The sequence below is a fragment of the Chamaea fasciata genome, unplaced genomic scaffold (genome assembly GCF_029207755.1).
Source record: "Chamaea fasciata isolate MVZ Bird 193981 ecotype frontalis unplaced genomic scaffold, bChaFas1.0.hap1 SCAF_10, whole genome shotgun sequence".
In the NCBI taxonomy this organism is placed as follows: Eukaryota; Metazoa; Chordata; class Aves; order Passeriformes; family Sylviidae; genus Chamaea; species Chamaea fasciata.
In genome coordinates, this window is record NW_027094095.1 from 16,404,680 (window position 1) to 16,422,009 (window position 17,330).

Genomic DNA, 17,330 nt, shown 5'->3' on the forward strand with positions numbered 1-17,330 from the left:
CCTCTGCTGCTAAAGACGGAGTCCAGGAGTTTAAAATAAAAATCCCCATCCTGAACAAGAACCAACTCCTGTCTCCCTGTGCAGCTCATGCAGGAGCAGCGGGATGGAGCCGTTGCCCCTCTGCGGGTCCGGGTGAGACCTGTGGCCTGTCAGGCAGGCTCAAACCGGCAGTGTGGGGCTCAGCCCCGTCCCAAGAGGGTTTTGCAGCGGATCTCGGTGAGGGGTGGCAGCTGTCGGCCCCAGGGGACGGCCAGGCTCCTCAGGGACAGGAGCAGAGCGACTGTCGGGGTGTGGATTTAAAGGAGGGCAGCCGTGACCGCCCGTGTGCGCCCAGGAGAGCTGTGAGGGGAGCGGCAGAGCTGCTCGGAGCCTTCTTGGACAAAGTTAAATACCACTGTAGGTGAAAGATGCATGCGGCCTTTGGGGAGTGGCTCACGTTTCTATCCTGGCTGGTAAATTGCCGTCTCGCTGGTGCATCGTGTGGGGAGCGACGAGGGCGCTGCAGCCCCCGGGAGCACCGGCAGCTCGGAGGGATCTCTGCTGCAGGAGGCACCCGCACAGTCTGGGGCTCTGGTCACAAACAGGCCTGCCCTCACACTAAGTGGAAAGAAACCCAAAGGTGGGGTTTGGATCCCAGTTCTCTGGCAAAATGTCTCAAACCCCCTGTTAGAGCCACAGAATGTGCTTGGCAGGCAGCCCGGGTGGGCAGGGCAGCACAGAACAAGCCGACACACGAGTGCGAGGTGATGAAGGGTGTTGAAGGTGGGGAAGACGGTCAGGTGAGAGAGGCAAGAGCAGGTACAGGATGACAAACACCTACATGAAGAAGGTGAGGCCGTTACTTTGATTTATATATACTAAGCTAAGGTTGTGTCCTCAGTCTGAGGATGTAGGGAGTCAATGTTGATAATTAAGACTGGAAAAAGGAAGAAATCCATGATGAGGTTATTGTCAAATTGGTTAACAGCGAAAGTTGGATGAATGTTGTGGTTGTGAGTGTTGTAGCATGACTGTGCTGCCTTTCTCCAGAGAGGGCTGAGGGATGATTACACTGGAAAGCACGTACCCCGCTGACATGCTTTGTACCATTACAAAGACAGAGTAAGTACACCCATGTTTTTACTGGCAGCGCTTAGTTAATTTTTCTGTGACTTCCCTCAAATGTGTGTCCCTGAAGTGAGTCATATTTTACTACATGCTAGACAACAAGGGTCTGTCATAAACCAAGAGGCCTTGCCTGGGCCAGCTGCTGTCCCTGTGGGCCATGGAAAGCACAGGATGATCTGCTCTGAGGATAGAATGATTTCTTCTGCTTGGGTTGTGCCCATCACCTGAATCATGGGATCACCTACCAAAGAGGCCACAGTTACTTTGGGAACATCACAAATCTAGCTCTGACAAGGCATTGTGAAGGGCTAATTTTGTTTTCTGGTTTAATGGTAGGAGTTGGGTTAGGCCAAGCTGATTCCAGATGGTTTTTCTATTACTCGTTCTTGTGAACTTTCATTCATGATATTGCTCTTTCATTACAAGATAAAAATTTATGAGATGTTGAAACCTAGACCTCATACCTTTAGAGTGCATGCCTTTTAATCAGTATCTGGTTAAACAACTCTGAGCTGAGATCAAATTTGCTATTCTCTCATCTAAATGTTGTCAGAAATCTTAATTGCAGTTTATTTGATTAATGACAAATTATATGGTTGCATAGACCAGAGCTACATTTTATAGTTTTCTTGTGCTTTTATTGAGCAAAAGCAAAACTGTTATATCAAAAACTGAGGTATTCACATGGTTGTATTTTCAATATAAATGCACATGTATATACAAACACACATCATTCCATCTAGTACTGGGTGAACCCAAGAAGGGAAAGTTCCAACATGTACTGGAGGCAAATGCACGTGGCCATGAGTAGTGCAAAAAGCATGTAGAGTATGCAAACCAGTGCTCTTGTGAACAAGCAATTCACATCTGGAAGATTTGACTCAGTTGTGCTGTCTTTCAAAATCTTAGAGCCCTGGATTTTGTTGCCTTCCTTCAGGCAGCTAGGGGAGCCATCAGCCTGTGCCTCCTGTGTGGTGGCTGGAGGAGACAGGCCCTGACTCAGCACACTGCCCCTGTCTGCTTAGCAGCACCAGGGAGATCTGAGACAAATCCTGCCCGCGACTGAGCACCTGCAGTGGGCCAGGATGAATCTGCAGGGGCATCTGCTCTAGAGGGCATTGCTCATGCTGGGAACCAGTTCTTAAAAATCAGTACTTCAATCTGAAAGAACTCATCATTCTCAGACCTTATATGTGCTGGTGGTGCCAGTGTAGAAATATGATGATATGGGTTTATTTTGACACAATCAATAAAGGGAACAGTTACATGGGAGGAGACTGGAGGAGATCAGGGTCACTGAGCAAGCATACAAGCATGTAGCTTCTCTCGCTAGGATGGATAACTCAAGTGTTGCCCCCTGCTTACAAACCTTTAAGATTTTTCACAGCATGGAAAGAAACCAAGGTGTGTAAAACTGGAGGTGTTTGCCAGGATCCAGGTTCAGTGCCATATTTGAAGAAAAGAATAGTTTGCATTATTCAGAGTCCATATTTCATTTTTAAAGCAAACTAGGGGTCACATTCTCACCTGGTATAAATCTGCTCCTTCAGCTTCTGTGAAATTCTATTTACACCAACAAAGCATCTCTCAAACATGTAAGCTGTTTTTTAGTACCTAATAACAGAAATATAATTCGCCAAGCAGACAGTTTTGACAGCTGCCAGTGTACTTCAGATCCAAAGATGATTCCTTGGACTTCAGCTCTTCCCTCCTTCTTTAGATTTTTATTAAAAACAGGCCCTATTCCCTAGTCTCTCATGTCATACATATTGCAATGTTAGCTCAGTACACTAGCCACTTTCTCCAAACATCTGAATTCTGTTCCACAGCTGTAAAGTCCTTTTCCTCAACTCTAATCAGTATTAAAATCTCTTATTCCCAACTGAAGTTCTGACAGTTGCAGTGCTGGTCCTCCTGATTGCATTTTAGTCAAGAAGGCTCACATTTCACATCAGCCAAATGCAAATCATGCAAAATGCCGCGTTCATTTAGTTTAGAAAAGATGTCTTTTGGGCAGGGTATGCAAGGCAGCAAGGCATTTGAGCTATTCTAACTTCAATGACTCGGGTAGGTTTTACTATAAAAACCCCAAGAAAAGGCTGAAGCAGGTGTTCTGGGCACCTGATCACAGCACACAGAGGGTGGCACTAGAGGTCTCCTCCCTCACTGTGCGGCTGTGGGCTCACCCAGACAAGTGGCCCATGATACATATGGCGTTGTCTTTCTGAGGCAGTGTCACTCCCATAAAGGGATACAAATGTGTGGAGCACTGGGCTGCGTTTCCCAGTGCTGTCACTTGAGCACTTGTGAGGGTAAATGGCTTCCAGGCTGCAATGGGCTCGCTCCTGACAAGGGTGACAGTCAGCAAGGGGCCACTGCTGCTCTTGTGTCCCTTTCTCAGCAGCACTTGCTTAGGTCTCCAAGGAAAACAGCAGCATTAGTCATACAGCATCAGCTGTAAGGATCCCACCCCTTATACACCCTGCTCACATTCCCAGATGTTTTTAGCTGACATCTGTAAAATGTGTCCAGGCTGTGGCCAGGACTGGACTAGGTGGCACTGCGTGTGATGAGGCCCACTCATCAGGGAGGCTTGAAAACTGTTTTGTTGATCCAAGTTCTCAGGAAGGTTTCTTTCTCTTTTTCCTTTGAGCTCATTGCCATTCTTGCATTGAGTGCTGTCCATTCACATTTCCAAGTATGCTCTTTGGACAAAGCAAGCACATCTCCATCTTGACACTTTTGACTTTGTCTTCTGGGAGTTTGTAGGTTAGGTGACTTTGTCACCGGAGACAAAGAAGTAGCATGTGGCATTTGAATTCCTGAATATTAAAGAAATATTTCCAGATTACAGTCTGCAAAAAAGCTACATAGACTGAAACTTGCATTTAAGGCTTATCAAATGCTTTGGAATAGCAATCAAAATAGTAAAATCACACAATGCTCTTAGAGAAGTAATAGGTGGGGGGCGGGGAGGAAATGTATGGGATAAGTATGTTCATTGTATTGAATCCTTTGGAAAAGATCTAGAGTTTGTGGGAAGAAATGACCATTCAGTTCTGCAAAAACAGACACATGAAGCTGTTGCACAGTGCTAAAGTATTTTTAAGGAATTCGAGTTGATCTTTTATCAGTCATCAAATTTAAGGAAACCACTCTTCATGTGTCATGGGCTGTACTTTTAATATAATCTGTGATTCATTGCCAAGGACTAAGAAACTTTAGGGATGTTCTCTGAACTTCTCACCTTCCCTAGGACTGACTGCCATTGAAATGCACATTACATGACCCCTGACTAAGGGCTTCTAATGTGTGATTCAAAACGAGACTTGACCAAGTATTTTATGGGAAAACTTGCATTTTTGCTGAAACTTTGCTTTATTTTCATGAAGATTTTTAGTGCTAAAATTAAGTTTATTTTAAACTGATTTACTGAATTACATGACACAACTCTATGCCTCTGGCTGTGAATTGAAATAGGCAGCCAGCTGAGGAAATTTCAACCCTTTGCTTTATTCTTCTGAAATACTCGATAACTTCTTGTGGATGTCATTGGGATTGTGCAAAACGCTCTCATGGAAGGATTACCCATTTCTTTTTTCTTGAGGAAGACTGGTTGATCAAACCTGTCACCTGAATCTTGTAACACTGTCAGGTGTTGCTCTCCATAACACAGTAATAAGAGCTATTCACTGGTGATACTAATTAAGAAAACCATTTCTCCCTGGCAGTGGTTTTCCTTTGATGTTCCCATGAGGCCAGTGCAAACAGGCAAATGCCAGAGAGCTGAAACCTTACTGCTGCTAGTGTGTCGCTGGTATCTAACACTGCAGGTCTGCTTGCCAATAAAGGCATAGGGAGTTTTCTGTTGAAGCCCTAATGGGAATTTCCCCCTAAAACTCTCTCCTGCAGATCCAATGAAAAATGGGCTCTCTATTGTTGATCTCTGCATGTGTATCTTCCTCTTCTCACAGTTTGAGTTCATTTTGCAATAGAAGCAACTTGTGTTTATTTCCTTTCTTTTTAAACCCTGATAGTGACAACTAGGGCTTAGCAAGCTATTTCCTGTTTCTCTGCATACTCCAGGTATTACCTTGATACGGTGGAATTACTTTTGTAATAAAACACTTACACATTGTAAATTAGACATAGAATAATATCTATTTAGGCCACCTTGTCTGAGACATCTGGAGGTTTGATGCACATTTTATAGCAGAGAATTCGTGCTGGTTTCTGTGACACAACTCCTGACTCTCATCTGAGTGAGTCAGGTACCAGACACAGAAAACTCAGAGCAGATCTTGATAGGTCTAAATCCAGGGGATTTGGGGTGTATTAATATATTGCTTGAGATTTATATAATCTACTTTAAGCTCTTTGGGGGCAGCTCTTATCTGCTCTGTTTCATTTAGGCATTGGTTCTGAAGAATTACATTCCCTGGCCAAAATGCCATTCAATAAAGGTAACTTGTACTTCCTATGGAGTGGTATAAACCGCTCCGAGGGCACAGAACAATGGAGAACCAGCTCTGCCAGCAACCATGTCAGGGCACTTGAATTTTCTCTTCCTCACTGTTTTTTATGTGAGGCTTCCCTAATCATGTTAGCAATTTAAAGATGATGCATGTCTGGGAGCTGATGTTCTGGGGTGAGGCCTCTGTTCTACTTTCACTGCTTCAGCAATCTGAAGTAAAATGTGAAAGTTTAAAACACTTTGCTCTAAGTATTTTCCAAATTTTCTTGCTGAAAGGCACATTTTGCCAGGTGAAAAAAAAAAAGGAAAAAAGAAAAAAGAAAAAAAAAAAGGTAGTCCTTCACTATATTTTTAAAGCATTACATCAAGAAAATTTCCCTAAACTTCTGAAATGCATATTGCTTTTTCCTCTTGGTAGTTTTTCCCCCCCATGCTATCTGCCAAGGCAACCTTTTTCAAACACTGCTCACTTGTAAATGCATAAGCTACATTAAAGGATAGTACATAGCATGTAAGAGGCTGTTCTTTGTCTTTCCTGCTCCCAGCTCTCATCTGCTGTGTTTACAGCGCAGTGCCTTTGTCACAGCACACAGAATTTGTGGAGTTAATCTGCACGAGTGTTAAATGTCAGGCTGTAAACTAAACACTCCCAGGAATGGGAAGCATCAGGAAGGGGTCCATGTGGTGAAGAAACATCATTTTCCTGGGTAAACTTGAAACAACCCTGTTTTCTTGACTCCCAGTTTCAAAATTAATTGCATGTTCTGAGGTCACTTTGGCTCCAAGTGATGAATGCCATGCCCTGCCCTGTAATATTTAATAACTTCTCCCTCTTACATAGAAGAATGCTCTGTAGGATGATGGATACAGAAAATATCCCAGCTTAATAAAGCTGATTTGTAGGTCAAGGGAATTAGACTAATAACCATCATTGATTATTATTAGACTAATAATCATCATTGCTGTATTTATTATCTTGATAATGTAGGTTACATAAGTCCCGTAGGTCGCCTAGGTTCCGTAGGGTCTCGCAATTGACACGCGTTACGTAGATGACGCAGTTTACACAATTCACGGATGTTACGCAAAATGCGTAAATTACGCAATCTACGTAAGTCGCGTCGGCTGCCTGAGTGCCGGAGTATGTATTCCCACTTGTATTCGGCGGGATGGGGCTGCTGGTGCCAAGGGGAGCTGTTTCTCTCATAACATTAAATGCAATAAGCTAGAGGAGGAAGTTATGATAAAAATACAAAGATCAATGGAGCTGGCAGACTTAGACCAAAACCATAGAAAAATGAAAATATGCTCCGTGTTGTGTACAAGACTGCTTGTGCGCAATAAGAGGGTTTTAACAGAGATGCCTGCTCATTGCAAAGCACCTAAATTTTATTTTAGACCAGAAGAAATATGGAGGAGATACATTCACATTCTACTTTTACTGCACCTGAATGACCAGTGGTCTCAGTGTTCACTGAAGAATGAGAATTGGTATTGTTTTGCTGTCCATGCTCAGAAGGACAGCAAGGTAACACTCAGCTATTATTAAGGTAAAATTAAAGCTTCCTGCCTTACAAAGAATGATAGGTTTTTATCTCAGCTCTACCCTCTCCATGTTCTAGCCAAAAAAAATGGTGTCTTCACGCCTTCAAGCTTTTCTCCATCCTTTTTTGACCCTAATTGCTTTTTCAACATCAAAAAAGATGTTGAAATGCACTGGATCCCGCACTTCAACTGTGGCTAGTTTATTTTAAAGTTCCTTGTGCTGAAAGGAGGAAAGTTGTGTCACAGTTGGGTGATTCACACCATCCAATGAGACCTTTGGTACAAAGTATTTTCCTCTTTAGAGACCTGTGTCACCTTTGAGGCTGAGGCTCAGAACTGGTCTTCCCAGCTCCCATTCTGAGGTTGACCCCCATGTTGGGGGCTGAGATACCTCAGTGTGATCCTAAGCTCTGTCTACTCTGTAATTTGGAGAAAGAGCATTCCTCATTTGTGCCACCGCTGTCTTTGCCTAGTCTTTTCTACAGGAAGTCTGAAGTTTGGCTGCAGAATCTGCCTTTTGTTTTGTGGGGCTCTGCACTGGAGTGCTCTTGTCTTGCTAGGAATGAGGGGTATCCTGACTCTTTGGGATCTGTTGGACTCCTGCCCACCATCTCCTGCTGCTGGACCACCTGAAGCAACTGTGTGAAGCAACTTCCTCCACCTCCAGCCAGACATGTCCAACCCACAAGAGGGGCTCCTTCTGTAGATTGTCTTCTCCATTTTTAGTTCTTCCAAATGTGCACTCTGTTCAGACTGGTGTCCAGCACATTCAAATAAATAAAAATACTTAATAGTGAAAAAGCCATGGGTAATAGTTTCACTGAGGGTAGGTGTGTACTTTATCCAAGATGACTGCTCTGAAATTAGGATGAGAAATTGGAAGAAGTGGCAAGGGGAAGCTCAAACTGTTTTGGAGATTTCTTGGAAAAACACATGGGGCTTTGAGACATTCATTTTGTGGGATGTGATTAGTGTATGCTGGGTGCATGATGGAGGTGACTCATTCGTTGCTTGGGTGCAGGGGGGTGAAAGAGAAATGAGACGTTGGCTGTATCCTTGTAGAAAGCTTTGTGTTTTCTTTACTAAACTCTCTGAAGGATTCTGTTTTAACTTTTCACAGAAAACCCTTATCCTATTCTCAGTCTAATTATGATGTTACTCACAGAGGAAGACATTTTCCTATCTGAGCAGCCAGCACAGAATAAAGACTACAGGAGACATGAGTAAATAACACAAGAAAGAGAGGTGGAAGGCAAAAGGAACAAATAATTAACATCAGAACTTCTAATATATTGCAATCTATGTTGTTTGGGGTTGAATAAATACTTTCCTACAATGCAGTCATTTAGATATTATCCTCACAGAAATCTATTTAGTCAGATAAATCAACAGGCACAAGAGTATGGTTCAGGTTTTTTTTTTTACTCCTGTTATCTCTCCCAGACGAAGTATGCACTAGCATTCTTGGTTCTAATTGGGTATTTGTTTACGCAGAGTATTAAGTTCATAAATCTTAATTTAATTTTTGACAACGACAGCGATCAACTTCTTGCTCACTAAAATTCACCAGGCACAGCAAACTGTACATGGAGATGGGACTCTCTCCAGAGGGGAGACCACTTCATTTGAATGCTGACTTTGGTGGAATAAGATTACATGGAACCAGTCTAGTTGTTCTCTATCCTCATCAGAGCAGTTCATTGATTCACTTGAAGTTTTGGTGCCAAAAGTATTGGTTTGTTTTCAAAATATTGAAATGTGACTTCTTGCATGTGCTTTCTATTGTTATTCCCCCAGCCCAGTGGAGGTTTATTAAGTGAACATCAGTGGCTCAGCTGCCCCCACTTGGCCCAGGCTCCAGGTGTGTGGGTTATGTCCCGCCCAGGTGGGGCTGCTGGCCGAGGAGTCTTTCCTGGTATAGGATGCAGAGGGAAGGAATTGACCACCTTCAGTGTTGGAGCCCACTCTGAGATTGGCAGACAAAGGTAAGGCAGCCTAAAAAATTAATAGGCTTGACTTTTACTTTTGAAATAAGGCCTTTGAACCTTAAGTTTCCGAGTTACAGTGAGTATGAACCCCATGGTGAGTTTGTCTCTGAGAGTAAAGCTGTAGCAAATAGTGGGAGTGTGGAGGGATGGGAGTGTGAAGAGTCCTTGAGCTGTCTTTATTTGACTTTTGTCAGAAATAATTTATTAAGCCTAATTTGAAAGGCTGCATGGACAGATCTTGCAGATGCTGAAATGCTTTAGCCAACATATGGAAAATATTTACAAACCTTACACAATGGTGATATATAAGAGTAAACAGAATGTCAGATAAGCACTGCATTCCTTTATTTTCACTTAAGACTCAGGAAAAATATATGCTTCTCTGCTAGCAGGGAGAGAGGAGGGCATGTTGGAGGGCAAACTGATCTGGAGAAAAATGTGCATGTTAAGCAAAGTAAAATATCAGCTTTAAAATCCCTAAATAATCCACATGTCACAATATCTCCTCTGAAGTCTGTGCAAAGGCTGATTTTTGTGGACTAGGAGCTTAGGTTATGGCTCAATTTTCTGTCCACCTCCATTTAACTTGCAATTAGAAGTTAAAATATCTCAATTACTTTGATCCTGCTCGTGGTGGGGTGGGAGTCGGGGATGTGTCTGTGCCAGCTGGGGAGGGGGACAAGGCAGCCCCTAGGGCAAGTTAAGGCTGCTTTTCCTTTCCTTGGCCACCAAAGTAGTAGGCAAAGATTCTTCATGAAGCACAGTCTGGGAAGGCAGCCCAGGGGGAGCAGGGCTGAGCAGAGCACGGCCCCTGCCCCCGGAGTTGGGAGCCCAAGGCAAGGCTTGGGCACTGAGCTGGTCTTCCCAGAGCTGAGCTTAGCTGCTTCGGCTTAGGCATGGCTGCATTTTCCTGTGGTTTTACACTCTTTCAGTGTTTGTATTGCATAAATCTGTACTTGCCTGCTCCCCAAGCTCCTCGGGATTCCCTGGGAGCATCGCACAGGAGCAGCGCTGCGCCCCAGCGCCTGAGCAGCGGCGGGGCCGAGCAGCCCGGGGTCATTGCTCAGACGGGAAAGGCAGGAGCAGGCTGACAGCTCCGATGGGATGGACCACAGCTGGTGCTGACCGTGCTGCCAGCCAGCAGCCAGAGCAATTCCTGCAAACGTGGCCTTGGCTTGACAGAGTTTTGCTGTAGATTTGTTAGTGTGGAGTCCTATGCAAATAAATGGTTTCTCATCCTCTTCAGTGGTGAATGGACTGGTGATGCCATTCCATTCCATATATATAGGAAATTTAAAACATTGCTAGCTAGGTGAGGGAAAAATGCATCTTTGACCAAGTATGTTGTTAAAGTGGAGATCTTAAGAAATGTTAGCTTGTGCAAAGTACTGGTGGTTTGAAACAATGACATTTTTAAATGTTGCTGACCTAAGAACTTTCCTTGACTTTTGCTGTTGTTTCTTTTGGATATGCTTAGTTGTTTATCTAAGCAACTCTGGTCATTGAATGAGGTATCAAGAGAAAAGGTAAGCAGAGGAAAGAAACTAATACAGGCAAATACAAATAACTTCCAAATTTCTTTCATTTTGAAACTCTGAGACTATTTTTATATGTATTGATTCAGTGAACGTTTTCATGTTTCTAAAAAGAGCAGGACTGAGAATACTTACCAATACTGAAATGCATAGGAACTACCTAAGATTTGTTAGTTTTGGCACAGGCCTGCAAAGGCAGTCTAATGTTGTTGGGTTTGAAAAGGGAGGACAGTGGCAAAGGGTGATTAAAGTGCAGCATAAACTCAGTTAATTTACAGCACAATCTTGCTTTTAATAAAAACAGGAGAATTGGTACACAGTGCTGGCAGAAAGCCAAAGGCAAAATCAGATTTAGCTGCTACATTTACTTTTTGTTGCTTAAGCTTTTCAAGATTACTAAACCTGTATGTTGGGTTGGGATTTTTGCAATTTTGCTTGTTTTGTTTTGTTTTTTAAAGGCCAGTCTGTAACTGTGTCTGAGGTACTTTTTATATGGCTGTGGTGTCCTGGTCTGCTCTAAGTTCCACTGACAAACACACACCAGGTCACTTGCTGCTTGGTGCTTACTCACGTCAATGCTGGGTCCAATAAGAACCAGCTGTGAATGCATCTGAGCTGTCTCGGATACAGTTCCAAGTCTGGAAAAACTAATTCCTCCCTTTCTTTGCAGACAGTGTTGTGCAATGGCCTGAGCTCACTAAATTCTTCTGTTGTTCAACAGCAAGTAACCTAGGTACCACATCTGCTTTAATGGCAACTGGCTTGTCAAGGCCATAGATGTTTGGGAGATTTTTGCACCCTAAGCTCTGTGTATACCAACTCACCTTTTTATGCTGATGGAATTACAAGAAATCACTACAACCATTACATCTTGGCCATACTATTTTGCCAGCTAAGCTGATCTGAAAGACACTGGTTTTTGGCAGATCTCCAAGAACCAGGTCAATTCTGTTGCTGCTGTACACACAAAACCACTGTCAGGGCGTTTCTGTTAGCTGCTTATAAAGTGCTTTGAGGAAACATTTTATAGGAAAGATGTGAAATGGTACCATGAACTAAGGTGGCTAATTATGAAACCATATGGAAAAATCAAATGATAAAGTAAGAAAAACAACCCAGGCATTTGGTATGTGGTATTGTAATGTTTCCTGGAAGGGGTGAGCTTGGCTAGCAAGATTTCCATCATTATCCCTTTCCTCTTTTACCCACTACATCCCTTGGCTCTGTAGTGCTCTTGCAGGTGTTGTTTGTTGCAAAATACATCTAATCCCCAAGGAATCTTGATGAGTTCTCAACATACAATAAGCTATTTGTGCCAACTGAACTCTGTCTCTGCTTTTGGAGTGAGAAATTTGCTGTGGTTTTTCTTCAAGAGATTTTTACCATCTGCCTTAATCATTTTAGTGTCTACAGGTCTGCAATTGTTGACAGCATTAACTGTGTTTTTTGTTCCCTTTCCTTCTGCAAGTAGTCTGATGTTACACAGAAACACCATCTCAGCCACTTTCCTATTTTAGTATTCCAGCAAGCAATGTAGGTTTCCTGGGCAGTCTATTTTCTTCAGCTGTACTGCAAGGTCCAAAATGAGGACTGAACAATAGAATCAGTTAACGCTATCGTCATTTATATTTGTGCTTTATCTTCATAAAATACTGATGTTAAGATAAGAAAATGGCCACAAATCTAGTTTCCAACAGCACTGTACTTACAACTTGCAATGTTAGTAGCCTGCAAGCTGGTCAATGTCTGTAAGAAAATGGACATTCTAATTTCTCATCTCCCTTCCAGTAAATACAGCCTATATTCAGGGCCAGGATAATCAGCTCCCTGAGTTGGTGGAACTGCCTAAGATTTCCAAGGGCCACATGCTCACAGCTCAAGACTAGCTTGGGTTTGGCAAGACTAATTATCAAAGTGAAAAAGCAGGAAGAATCAGTACTTGAAAGAGCTCCAGTGATCTTAGGGCATATAGCCCAGTTACAGTTAGGATAAAAAGCAGAAAAAGCCAAGGACTACAACTGGTGTAGAGGCAAAAAGTAGTTACAAAATGGAGGGGTGGCCTGCACAAGGACTTGACAGTTTAGGAAGAGACTGCTGAACGTGGAAAAAGGTTCTATCCATGCCTGATGTTATACTTGGGTTTAGGGTTAACAGAGAGACGAAGCCTCAGTAAACGCTGACCCAAATCAGAACCAGAATAATTGTTCCTGGCCTGAGCCCATGACCGCCCAGTTACGGCCCAGAGGACTGAGCTGCCAGGGATCTAATGTTTGCACAGCCTACCCTTCCCTCTCTTAGGTGCCTTGTTCCCCCTGGTGCTTCTAACCCTACGAGTTCTTCTTTACCCTAACACTAACCCCAGAAGTTGGCTGATCAGCATATAATAATGCCCAGTTATGGCCCAGACAAATACTTCAGCATTTATTAATTTTGTGTGGTTGATCTATTATCTTGGTTACCCTTTGGCATTCTGTCCCTGCTTGGAGCTGTGTCTCTCTCCTAACCCTAGGAATGGGCTGAACCTCAACTTGTGGCCACCAGGCATGACCCGGAGGCCATGGGTGGAATCCTTGTACAGCCAACCTCCTGTTCTGGAAGCCCTTTTTCATCCCACAGCAGTCACAGCTATTCTTTCAAGGTAGTGAGCAGACTGGGTGGTGATCATCCAGCCCTCATTACATGATGTTCCTAAGAACAAGTACATTACAAAAGGAAGAGAAGAAATGCCTTTTCTCCAGGCCTGTTCTGCTGGGCAGACAGACAGCTTCTATACTGGTCTGTACTGAGGCTTGCTGTGGCCACCTCCTGACAGAGCCTTCCCCAAAACCTCACTGTCATGGTCACAGTCTGTGTTCTTGAACAATGGCCTCTCTGGAGGGACAGTTTGGAATGTGCCTTCTCCAAGCTCACAGTTTCAGAGGGCTGAAAAAGCATGATGTTTCAGGACTGTTGCTCTATGTTCAACAACTTCATTTTAAAGGTAGCCTTAAATAAATGATTACTAACTCAAGCCACTCAGCTGGGGACCAAAGCACTGTCAAGCCCATGGAAACATACTAACAAATGTAATGCTGGCCAAATGTCTAGTACATCGTATCACATTTTTGAGAAATGTCACAAGGTAAAATATTCATTCTTTGGCAAGGGGAGGTCTCAGCTAGGAGGTGCCAAAGGAATTTACAAAGCTTTGGAAATGTCTACGTATCCTTTTCTCTAGGGAAAGAGAACTTGAACATGATTTCCTTGACTGTTTACATCTGAAAATGAAAGCTGGAAACTCGACAAGGACGCGTGAATTTCAACACCGTTTGTTGCCACAATTAGCACTCTGTGGATTGTCGATTCTGAAGCTGCTGATCTTGTTCTCAGGGGTCTTTTTGTAATTTATAGGGTTTGCATTTTATAATCTAGTTGGAATTTGCAAGATTTTTATCCGTGTTTATTTATAAAAATCAAGGCTGTGTACTGAGTTTTTGGTCCTTTGCTGTGCTAATATAGATATGAGCAGGATGTATTCAACAGTCCAGTCACCGTCAACTCAAGGAGAAGCAGGTAACCCTTCCTGGTGATTTCAAACAAACTCTTAATCAGACTGTCATTTCTACCCATTATACAACAAAAAATAAAGCTGGGTTCCATTTCTGATCTGAGGGGGTTCTGTCCACCAAAAAGGTCCAGGCTAGCACACAATATGTAAACTCTGTTTATGGCAATCACTATTTTGTTTCTTTGCTGATTTATATCCTACTTGAGTGAATAAGGCCTTGTACTAAAATTGATTGGCAGATTGCTGGTTGTCCTTAACCTCTGGTGGTACTAGGGATGTTGAACCATTAGCAATGCTGGGAAGAAGTACAAGTTAGCCAGGAACTGGTATTTCATCATGTCACTATACTGGTATGAGCTCACTGATAGCCTGCAATGATGGATCAGGACAGTTGGCCTTGGAGAAAATCTTGCCTGTTTAAGGACTAACATGAGGAGAGGCAAGATAACTGTCATGCCTCCAGGCTGTTTCTGTGTAAGAGAAACAGACCACAGGACTGTTTTGCCAGTTAGGATGGAAAGTGTGTTTGGTTTATGTCTCATATAAATAATAAAAGTAATAAAAAGACACGAATACCTCACTGCAAATGAAGCGGTGAGGAACAAATTTAAGAGAAAAACAAATAACTGACCAAAGCACATTCCCAACTTGGTCTGACCAGTCTGCAGTAAAGGGCTTTATTAGCCTCTACACTTGACGTGCTCTGTTGATTTAAGCACCTAGGGGTTTTTTCGTGCTTCTGGCAAAACAAGAAGTGATGAGGAAAATCGTGTTCATGAATGTCCCTCACTGGGGAGGAGAAGGGTGCCAGGACTCCTCTTGTTCACTCTTGTCTCTGCCCAGCAGGCCAGTCAGGGCTTGCTCTGTTAGCAGACGCTGGCAGGAGCGTGTTTCCTTGGCAGAAATGCAACCTGTTATACACACACACATAAATTAGTACGCAATGTCCTCTTTCCTCAAGCACTGGAAATGAGCATAATGCTGTTTCCGTGCTCAGACATCCCAGCCTGCCTTCCAGAGAGTGCTGTGCCCGAGCCCCAGCCCCCAGCTCTGTGTACCACTGGCCAGGCTGGGGGCTGGGCTCCCACAGCTGCAGCCCAGTGCTCTGGCCTCTTGTGAGAGCTCTGTCTCCAAGGGAACTGCTGAAGCCAAGTTCGCATTCAAACAGTCTAAGTCTTGCCATCTATCAGCCTATATCCTGGCCAGTGGCTTCTGGTGTCTGCTTCTTTGAAACACAGAGCTATTAAATTTGTTTAGCTACTTTATTTAGATCAAATTAGTTTTATGGTGTCTTGTAGGTATCTGAAGGTTGCTGTCATCTCCTCACGCAGTCTTTTGTGAAAGTATTTTTTTGGCCATGGTTGGCTTTGTGTTTATGAGGACCAATTAATATTTAGGCGATGTTTGGGGTTTTTTAATACACTTAATCTTTAAATATGTATTTTTCTGCCTGTGTGTGATTCACAAAGGTCAGCCTTATTTAAAGCTGAGGAAAACATCATAGGCACCTTCTGCTAGCATAAGCTGCCATTAGAAGAAACATATCAAATATATCAGCAGACAACAAGAGTTCTTAAGTTCTTAGGAAAGATTATATTAGTTAGTGTACATATTTTAGTTATTACTACATTTTTGACCTTTATTAGATGATTACTTCACACAAGAAAACTCGCAGACCAGTTGTGCTGCACCAGTGTGGAGGGTAGGGACAGCTGTCTCTGCTCTAGGAAAAGAACTCATTAGAACTAAAATACATTGTTTATAAGCATTTGGCTGCAAAAGAATTTACCTGGGTAATTCCTTGGGGGGGAATGAATTTTTGGTCTGCAAAAAGAAGCAAAAAATTTTCAAATCCCTTGGTCTGGTGCATGATGCACCAGCTGGGTGACATTGCAGGGTGCCCCCCTGGCTGTGGGTGCCAGTGGAGAAAAATCTGAGACTGAGCAGACTACCAGGGTTTGTCTGAAGACATTTTTCCAGATACCAGGAACTATAATCTTTCCTGGCTTCCTTGAAATGCTGAGTGCTAAAATAAGTATTGTAGATGGAAAAACTGAAGGAGAACACACTAACAACAGATCAAATGGAGTGGAGGTCCAAATTTCACATTTTAGGTTACCATCAGAAATAGAATTAGATTAAGAAAGATGAAGATAAAGGTGATGATACATTAGGAAAAACAAAAAAAAAATTCTGTGGGATATATATTACTCTCAGAGAAAACACACAGCCCTTATAAGTCTCAAAACCAAAATAATTTTTTACTGAATACAGTATATTAAGTTTTCAGGATAGAACAAATAATTTTTGAAGTCTGAGGGAAGCCACAGTTCTGTGATTTGGAAGAGAGGGCCAGCACAGCTTGGTGCAGCCTCCTGGGACATGTCTTAAGCCCCTGATCAATCAGCTGTTGCAGTCTTCTTGGGAATCTCTCGGTGCAATTTTTTATACTTCTCACAATTTATATTATGGTTGAAAGGCAGTTATAGTAACTTGTGATTACAGATTTTTCTACACAGTTAACTTGAGTTTTAAGTTATAAAATTTAAGTGGCCTTGGGACATCCCTCGTAAAGAAAGTGCTGCCTGTCTAAAGGTCAGCAGAGGTGTAGGAGCTGGAGCTGCCCAGGTACGTGGGGAGGAGTATCTGGTGCTGTCTTCTCCTGCTCTCTTTGGGAATATGCTACCCCAAGAGCATGTTAGACATGTTAGCCATGAGAACCCTGCACAGGCTAACTTCTCCCTTCTCTGCAAAATCTCTTGGAGAGCGTGAGTCAAGGTGGATATGTCCATGTTGTAATTCTTAATTCTGTGGGATCTGTGCCAGAACACTGCAGGAGCACTTCCAGTTTTATCCCCGAATTTTGAAAAATTTTGAAAGGAAAAAAAAAAGTGAAAATCATAACCCTACAGTATCCCAGAGGAGCCTGTTTAAGCAAAAATATTCTAACTGAAGTGAGGCCTGAAAATGCACAAGCTATTGAGTCACCTTCTGTCCTGACATCCCTTCTCTTTCACTCTTACCACAGCACATTTCCCTCATATGTGAAGGCACTCTATCAGCACTTGATTGCAATTAGCTTGGTTGCACTGGGAATGGCTTTTAACGAGGCAGCTTAATCCTGCCTGGTCTCA

The 17,330-nt window shown here is 43.0% G+C and overlaps 1 long non-coding RNA gene across 1 annotated transcript in view; it reads left to right on the forward strand.

Annotated features, from left to right (window-relative positions):
- Positions 1 to 751: 751 nt before the first annotated feature.
- Positions 752 to 17,330, forward strand: part of LOC136294598 (uncharacterized) — a 68,882-nt gene continuing 52,303 nt past the window's right edge. Inside the window, exons 1-2 of the long non-coding RNA XR_010722452.1 lie at positions 752 to 829; positions 8,924 to 9,111. This is a non-coding gene — a long non-coding RNA (uncharacterized lncRNA). The remainder of the gene's footprint in view (positions 830 to 8,923; positions 9,112 to 17,330) is intronic.